The sequence below is a fragment of the Miniopterus natalensis genome, chromosome 2 (assembly GCF_054644295.1).
Source record: "Miniopterus natalensis isolate mMinNat1 chromosome 2, mMinNat1.hap1, whole genome shotgun sequence".
NCBI lineage: Eukaryota > Metazoa > Chordata > Mammalia > Chiroptera > Miniopteridae > Miniopterus > Miniopterus natalensis.
In genome coordinates, this window is record NC_142082.1 from 115,590,950 (window position 1) to 115,599,473 (window position 8,524).

The window sequence follows — 8,524 nt, forward strand, 5'->3', positions numbered from 1 at the left end:
AACTGCAAAGCTATATGTGAGTTATTAACATAGTCGACAAGGTCTGTTCTTGTTTCTCCTGCATGCTAACACACTCCCTTGAGCAACTGCATTTATCGCTGAGTCTCATGTTCTTCATTTATATAATGAGAGATTTTAAATAGAGGGCATCTATGTTTTTTACCTCCTCTAAAATTATCTTTGGTTCCAGTTAGACTTCATTGTTTTGAGTAATAGTTAAATCGTCACATGGCTCTTAACCTTGTATTTTTAATTCATAAAATTGAAATATTTTCTTTTCTTTTTAAAAATATGTTTTTATTGATTTTATAGAGAGAGGAAGGGAGAAGGAGGGGGAAAAACATTGATGAGAGACATACATGACCGGCTGTCTCCTGCACGACCCCATCCAGGGATCGAACCAGCTTCCTCTCGGGGCATGGGACTACACTCAACCAACTGGCCAGGGCTGAAATAATATTTTCTTTTCTGCTGACTATATTGGGATCAAATGAGATATCAGATACAAAATGCCTTGTGTAAAACACTGCAATATAATAATATGATTCTTTTAGTATAGTAGGTAAATGTCTATTTGAGGGTGTTTATATATCCATATGCATACATTTAATTTTTTAAAATTATGTGTTTCACAACACTTTCTTTGAATTTGAGTGATTTATCATAGTAGCCACCCTTATAGGGTTTTGTCACTTTATCTCTTCAGAGTTAATAAGTCCTGGTTACAAAGTGAAGAAATTTGGCCTTTTATTTAGGACACAGGTATCTAGCCAACACCCAACCAGTCAGCTATTCAAATACTGTTTAATTAATTAAAAGTTTATTGAAGCTGGATGACTAATTAGACAAGATTATGTAAGTCCTATGAAAGTTTAGGAGTGTCATTCTAAACTTTTTTTGAAAATTAAAAGAACATTGCCACAATAGAATCCTAGAGCTGAAATAAAATCTCTGTTTCCAGGCTTTTCCTAACATTCAAGATGGTTATTTCTTCCATGCTTAAATCTCCTAGATTAGTTCGCAAACTTGAGACAGGAAAAACTTTAGAAGGTAGATTCTCATTGGAATAATAATAACAATAACAATAATAATAGCAACTCTGGAATTCAGTCTAACTTTTTATACTCTCTTAACCTTTTTGACGTTTTCTACCTTCTTCTATGAACAGTTCTGTTCTGCATGGTGCCTTTTTGCTATATCATGATTGTCCAAAGATTCTGATACAGGCTTTGATCACACTCATCTGGCCAGTGTTAATTATTTGTGAGTTCTTTTCTGTTGTCCAAACAAAACAGGTTCTGTATCTTGCTATTTTTTCCTTAATTAAGCATGGGGTTTTGAGTAAATCAGATAAACTGACTTCCTATAACAAACTGTGTAGTATGTTATTCCCTTACAAATTACCACATAACTTGTGACAGAGTAACTCAGATTCAAGTAACTGTGCATAATCAGAGATCTAGAACCTCAGATCTACTGCTCTTTTCATGCAGGCCCTGGGAAGCACTGGCTCTTGCCAGCACAGACACATATGTAATTATACCAGTAAGCCAATTTTATCATTAAAACGTGAAGAGTAAATTTTTAATAATAAGAAAAAAACACATCTACACATCTGTACAAGACAATATTTTTTAAAGAAAAAATCTTCTTAAACTTACTTTTAATGGAAAATTAGGACACATTTTTATTATGTTCTTCATATTGCAGATCTGAAAACTCAGGTTAAGGAATTTATCCAAGATCTGTACTAGGAAGGGGCAGAGCTATGATATGCATCCCAGTCTATGTGGCTTCAAAACTAATGCTCCTCAGCCCTGTACTATATTTGCTACTCTTTAGTAAAGTCATATGTTCTAAAGCTAAAAGTCAGAAGAGTTCACATAATAAAAAGCCTTAAATGTGGTTTCCAGAGGTGGGGAGTGGAAGGAAGGAGAATTGAAGAAAGTGGTCGAAAGTACACACTTCCAGTTACAAGAGAAATAAGTATTAGAGATGCAATGACTAGTTATCACAGCTGTATGATGTGTGTGTGTGTGTGTGTGTACAATGCCATTCTCTTAATCATAAGCGTTCTCATTATAAGAGTTCTCTATTGTAAGACTTCTCATCAGAAGAAAAACTATTTTTTTCTTTTTTCTTTTCTCTTTTATTGTATCTATATGAAATGGTGGATGCTAACTAAACATATTGTGGTTCTCATTTAGCACTATATGTAATTCTAACCATGCTGTACACCTTAAACTTCTATAGTGATGCAGTATGTCAATTAGACCTCAATAAAAGTGGAAAAATTAAATATAAAAAAGGGCTTCCTGATATAAAGAGAGGTTGGTTCCATAAGTGAACTAAACCAAAAATTAATACATTTATTTTCTTTGTTATACCTCCTTCAAAGATTGTTTTCTGCTTCCTCCAGCTCACGGGCCCCTCAGGGATGTTACATAAATCTCCTCTCATCCTGCACAGAGAGACATGCGGGCTCCCCACCCAGATGGCGATGCTATTATTGGGAAAGACGGTAAAAGGCAGAAAGATCCCAGAATATCTGATCCATTTTAGTGGCTGGAATAGAAGCTGGGATGGGCGGGCAGCTGAAGATCATATTCTCAGGAACACCGATGAAAATCCGAGATCACAGCGTAAACTGACAAGAAAACCTTTAGCTCGCCTAAGCACCAGAAGAAAGATGTGCTGCAGTTGCCTGGTGTCAATTCTTTCTTTAAAAGCCTCCCCGTTGAAGAAAAAGGTGAAAATGCTGAGAACTCAGTAAGCACTTCCTCAGATGACAGTAGTGAAGGGAAAGGTGAAGCAATAAGTGAAGAAGGTGACACTGAAGAGAAGACTGAAGTGAAGGAAGAGCTGGAGCTGCACACAGAAAGGGAGATGGGAGAGAGCGATGGCTCCAGGCATCCCTGAAAGAAGCCGGAGGGCAACTGTTACTTATCAACAGGAGGAAAGGGGTAGGGAAACTTCTAACTCTTTTGGAATCCTACCTGAAGCCTTTTGCTACCGATGCAGCCTTTTCGGGCAATGAGGGGCCTCGTCATTGTCAGGCCGTCACATGCCAACCTGAATGTGCACTATATCCCAGAGTAAGAGAACGCTGACCTTTGCAAGGAGGCGGTGGGTGGATTAAGGATAACCCTTGACTACATTCTCCCCCTGGTTTTGTTGTATCCATATGAACAAGTTCAGTATGAAAATGTGACACTGTCCATTTTTTTCCTTCCAATTAAAGAAAGTGCCACAGACACTAACTAATAAGAACCAGGAGGATGTTGAATCCATCTACCCCTTAGTCCACAGAGAGTCAAACCACCACAGGTGAACCAGCCACCCCCAAAAGTTGCAAAGCTGAGCTAGAAGCCTTTCAGTCTCTGAGTGATGCCACTCTGCCAACAGCGACAGGCTGGCTGAGAGCAGGGCCTCGCCTCAGCCCAAGCGCCAGCAGCAGGACAGGTCAGCCAGCATATTCAAGCTGCTCCTGCACCTAGGAAAGAAGACGCCTGTGCACAGCAGATGAGACCCGCCTGTTCCTCTGACCCCTACCAAGGAGGGGAGTGCCGTGTTTGCCTGCTTTGAAGGCAGAAGAGCTAATAAAATAAATGAGGTCCTCTCCTGGGAACTTGTACCTGACAGTTACCCTCCAAGTGACCAGTTGCCTCCACCCTGTTACATTTATGGGGCACAACATTTGCTGCGATTGTTTGTGAAAGTTCCAGAAATCCTCGGAAAGATGTGCTTTTCTGAGAAGGACCTGAAGGTTTTATTGCAGCACTTTGATCTCTTTCCGAGAACTCCTTCAGGCATCTTCCCAGAGTCTGCCTGTGGCTGCCTGGGGGGCACACTGCAGCGCTGAGTCCCATGGCGATTTGTTAAAGTTTCCATGGCTCTGGAAGAACAGCCTCTCTGCCTGGCTTTGCTTTCTAGGTCCCCAGTGGAGAACTGGGGAGATGGTGGGAGATTCGATGACCACCCAGGGGTGCCCAGTTATTTGAGTTGTTACATACTGTAGTTATTTCTGTTAAGGAGGGCTTCCTTGGTGCCTGCACAGTCTCCAACATCTAACCCTAGTGCCTGTATACACGTCATGTGTGACGGTGGAAAAAGAGCAGCTATGTTCCCAGGGAAACGTTTAGGAAAATGTGTGTAGGTGTTTCAGTACATGTTAGAGTTGTTAGCAATAACCAAATATTTTAGTTATTTGTTCTTATGATGATACTGAACAACTCTAACAAAATTTAATTTCCTTTGGAAACTGCAAAGTAGTCCCAAAGTATTTTAGAGGGAATTGATATTGAAGGCAAAAGGAAATTTGTTGCTATATATTTGCTAGTTAGAGTTCCTTTTCTGTGAAATTTTATTTTTAGTGATCTAAATAAAAGCATCGGCTGACTTGTTTGAGATTTTACAGCTATACTTTGCTGCGTAATGCTATGGTTCCCATTCTGTAAAATGTTATTTTTGATGTTCTAAATAAAGCAGAGTGCCCAGCCGGGCGTGGCTCAGAGGTTGAGCATCAACCTAGGATCCAGGCGATCAGGGTTCGATTCCCGGTCAGAGCACATGCCCCGGTTGCGGGCTCAATCCCCAGTCGGGGCGTGCGGAAGGCAGCCAATCAACGACTCTCTCATCATTGATGTTTCCATCTCTCTCTCTCTCTCCTTTCCTCTCTCTGAAATCAATAAAGATATATTTAAAATAAATAAATAAATAATAAATAAATAAATAAATAAATAAAGCAGAGTTGCCCCCCAAAACAACATTGTTTCCTTTCAGAATACATTATTTTAACATGGTTTAGCTTTTGAGATCAACTCAAGCAAAATTAAATAATTTTCATTTGATTGAGAAAAATATTCACTTTTTCATTATCAAATGCAATGTGCCATTTACATGTTGATTTTTCATATTCATTTAAATACATAGGGAAATACTACCTATCTACTTTGGTTGAGCTTCATACTCATAGATAAGCAAAAGAACACTATTCTACCACCAAAACTTATTTTACACATTTTATCTTTAAGGAAAGGTAGAGATTGTATGAAAACTTTCTTCTATGAAGATTTCCTATTGGTTTAGAAAAGAACTGATGCATTCTGAATTTTTAAAAGTATAGTTTTGCCCCAGCCGATTTGGCTCAGTGGTTAGAGCGTCAGCCCATGGACTGAAGGGTCCTGTGTTTGATTCTGGCCAACAGCGGGTACCTGGGTTGCAGGCTCAATCCCTGGCCCTGGTCAGGGTGGGTGTAGGAGGCAATAAATGAATGTCTCTCTCACATCCATGTTTCCCTCTCTCGCTCTCTCCCCCTCCCAGAAAAGCAATGGAAAAAATGTCCTCAGATGAACATTTTTTTAAAAAAGTATAATTTTCAAAAATGTGAAATGTATGAATCTCATACAAATATATAATCGGCAGGTATCAAAGATTGGCTTAATTTATTAATGAGGGATCCAGCAGAAGTATAAAGCTGGTCCAAAAGAAGATAGGAAAGACTACTATATATATTTAGTAAATTAAATAAAGAATGCTGAAATAAAATTAAGTTAGACATAAAATTGGTGATGTCCCATAGGGCAATAAAAACCAAAGCCTTTTTAAGTTATCTTTCTACTAGACAAAAATCATTTCTATTGCTCCTGAAAAAAAATACTGTAATTTATTTGCTACTCACTCTTCTGTGTGTGTGTGTTTTTGTTGCTGTTAATCCTATTTTTTTCCACTGATTTTTTTTTAGAGAGAATGGAAGGGAGGGGGAGAGGCAGAGAGAGAGAAACATAGATGTGAGAGAAACACTTTGATTGAGATTAGTTGCTTCCAGCACGTGCCCCAACAGGGGCTGGAGATCAAGCCTGCAACTGAGGTACTTGCCCTTGACAGGAATCAAACCCTCGACCCTTCAGTCTGAGGGCCAACGCTCTAACCACTGAGCAAAACTGGCCAGGACATTTTTCCCAATTTAACATCTAATTTTTCAGAGAGTATGGGCCTAACTAATAGTAAAAAGTAAGTTTAAAAAACTACCTTCTTCCAGAGAAGTGAATGATCTTTGGGAGGAACTATTATGAAATGCTCCACGATATCATTGAAAAGACATGCAGTCATTAGTTTGCCATATTTTTAAGTTGAAATAATTTTTTCTACTACTCTGTTTCCTATCTTCCCTGTTAAAAAAACATAGTACTTTGTCTAATACTTTGTGTCAACACTTGTATGCAATGTTTTATTTAGTTCTCAAATGAATATCAATAAACACAAGTCTTTAGTGAAACTCTGATTATTTCTTTGGAAAAAAAGTCTAATGAGAATAAACTTGTATAAAAGAATTTAAATATTTTGGAGGTTATTGATGTATATAACCAAATACATATATGTGTCAATCTGTACTAATCATGTAGAGTAGTACACTCTGACCACCATATTGACAGAGTTGAGCTTCATCATTTTAAAAATCAGTCAATTTGGTAGATACAAAATGAAATCTCATTTCAATTTACCTATATGATATCTGGTTACTAGTAAAGTTGATTTAAAAACAAAACAAAACATGGTTTTGTTATTTTCTTTTAAAATTAATATTTGCTTATTTTTCTATTTGGATATTAGTGCCCATGTTGTGACTTCTTTTAGCTTTTAATACCTGAGGGACATTAACCTTGTGTTTTAATTCTTACACATCAAAGAGCTTGTCATGAACAGTATTAATAGAATATTTTATGTGAGGAAGAACAACATCATAAATGAGACTCATTTGTGCTCACTTGAAACTCAACATAAGTTATACTAATAAAGATGTTATGTTGTTTCCTCTTGTTCCATTAAAACTCTTTCATTGAAAAATGTTTTATATGAAAGCTACATATACAAATAATCTTATAAGGGTGGGGAACCGAAACTACAGGAAACAAGACATTTGTAAATGCAAAATTCTTTAAAAATTGACTGCAAGCATTATATTAATAAGTAAACAGTATAGCTTTATGGGATTGTGTTTAGAACAACTTAGAATAACTGGGTGATCTTCCATAATGGTTTAAATCATTTTTTGTGATGTGCTTGTAAAAAAAGAAATCAAGAACTGAAATTGATGTATACTCAAGGTTATGTTATTTATGTTGCATGCAAAGTGTGTATGTGATTATACACACACACAAACACACATATATGTATGTGTGTGTGTATATATATATATATATATATATATATATATATATATAGAGAGAGAGAGAGAGAGAGAGAGAGAGAGAGAGAGAGAGAGAGAGAGAGGGTAGGAACCTCTCTGGTTCCTATGCCAATACTGTGATATGAGCCCTCTGGTCTTTCAACAAATATATATGTAAACATAAGCATGTAAAACAAAATATGTCATTACAAGTTTTGGTGTTTTAAAGGTTTTCTTTGGTACTATTATCATAGATCATTTAAAAGATGGGCGTATTGTCCTGGCCCTGGTGGCCCGGAGTTAGAGCATTGGCCCCTGCAGAAGGGGAGTGGGTTCAGTTCCCTGTCAAGGGAGCGTACTGGGTTACAGGCTAGATCCTTCCCTGGTCAGGCCCCCTGTGGGAGGCAACCAATAGATGTGTCTCTCTCACATGTAGTCTCTGTCTCCCTCCCACTTTCCCTCACCACCCCCTCCCTCCCTTTCACTCCCTAAAAATAAATCAATGGAAAAAAATATCCTTAGATGAGAATTAACAACAACAAAAAAGATGGGTCTGTTTCTGTAAACTGCCCTACCTTCCGGGACTGGGAGAAAGGTAATTGAATTAAAGCACTGGCTATTATTATGTTTTCTAATTTGTAACAATTGGGGATATATATATACATATATATATATTCACAGACATATGTGGTTTACATACAATAAGTACAATTACAAACAATAAATAGCACATTTTAAATATTATATAATTTATATAATATTAAATATTATATAAATTACATATATGTATATATATAGAAATATACAATATAGAGGACTGGAGAATTATGATAGTAGATATTGGGAAGAAATTTTTTTTGAACTGTAGAATCCTGAATAAATCAGTGCATATAAAAGAATAGTAACTTTTGAGATCACTTTCTTTTGTTTTGTTTGATGTTGGGGATGGGTGTAGAGCTCCCACAGAAAGTGTGAACCCTCAAGTTCTCTCCAAGGCCCAGAGACCGGGTAGCCTGAAGCGTGACTCAGAGGGAGCCCCCGCAGCCTCGGGCTTCTTTTCCCTGCCTCCCTTGGCCGCAAACCCCTGGTGAGAGGCATCGCGTGGGGAGGGGCGGGAGGGAGGGAGATTAGGGGGCGAAATCCTAGGGAAACACGTCCCGGGATAACTCTGCAGGCCTTTGCCCGCCTGCAGCGCTTTCCCCAGCATCTGGGGCTCAGGGGAGCGCGGGGGCGCCGCGCAGGGAGCCGGCACCGCAGCCCCCGTCCAGCTCGGCCAGGGTCGCGGGTTCGAGCCGGAGCGGGACGCGGAGACGCCTGACCCCGGCTGCACGGGCCCAGCTCCCTGAGGTCCCCCAG

At 38.6% G+C, this 8,524-nt stretch overlaps 1 pseudogene; it reads left to right on the forward strand.

Moving 5' to 3' along the window:
- The first annotated feature begins 2,494 nt into the window (after window positions 1–2,494).
- Window positions 2,495–3,862, forward strand: LOC107526864 (MSL complex subunit 3 pseudogene; annotated as a pseudogene).
- Window positions 3,863–8,524: the final 4,662 nt, after the last annotated feature.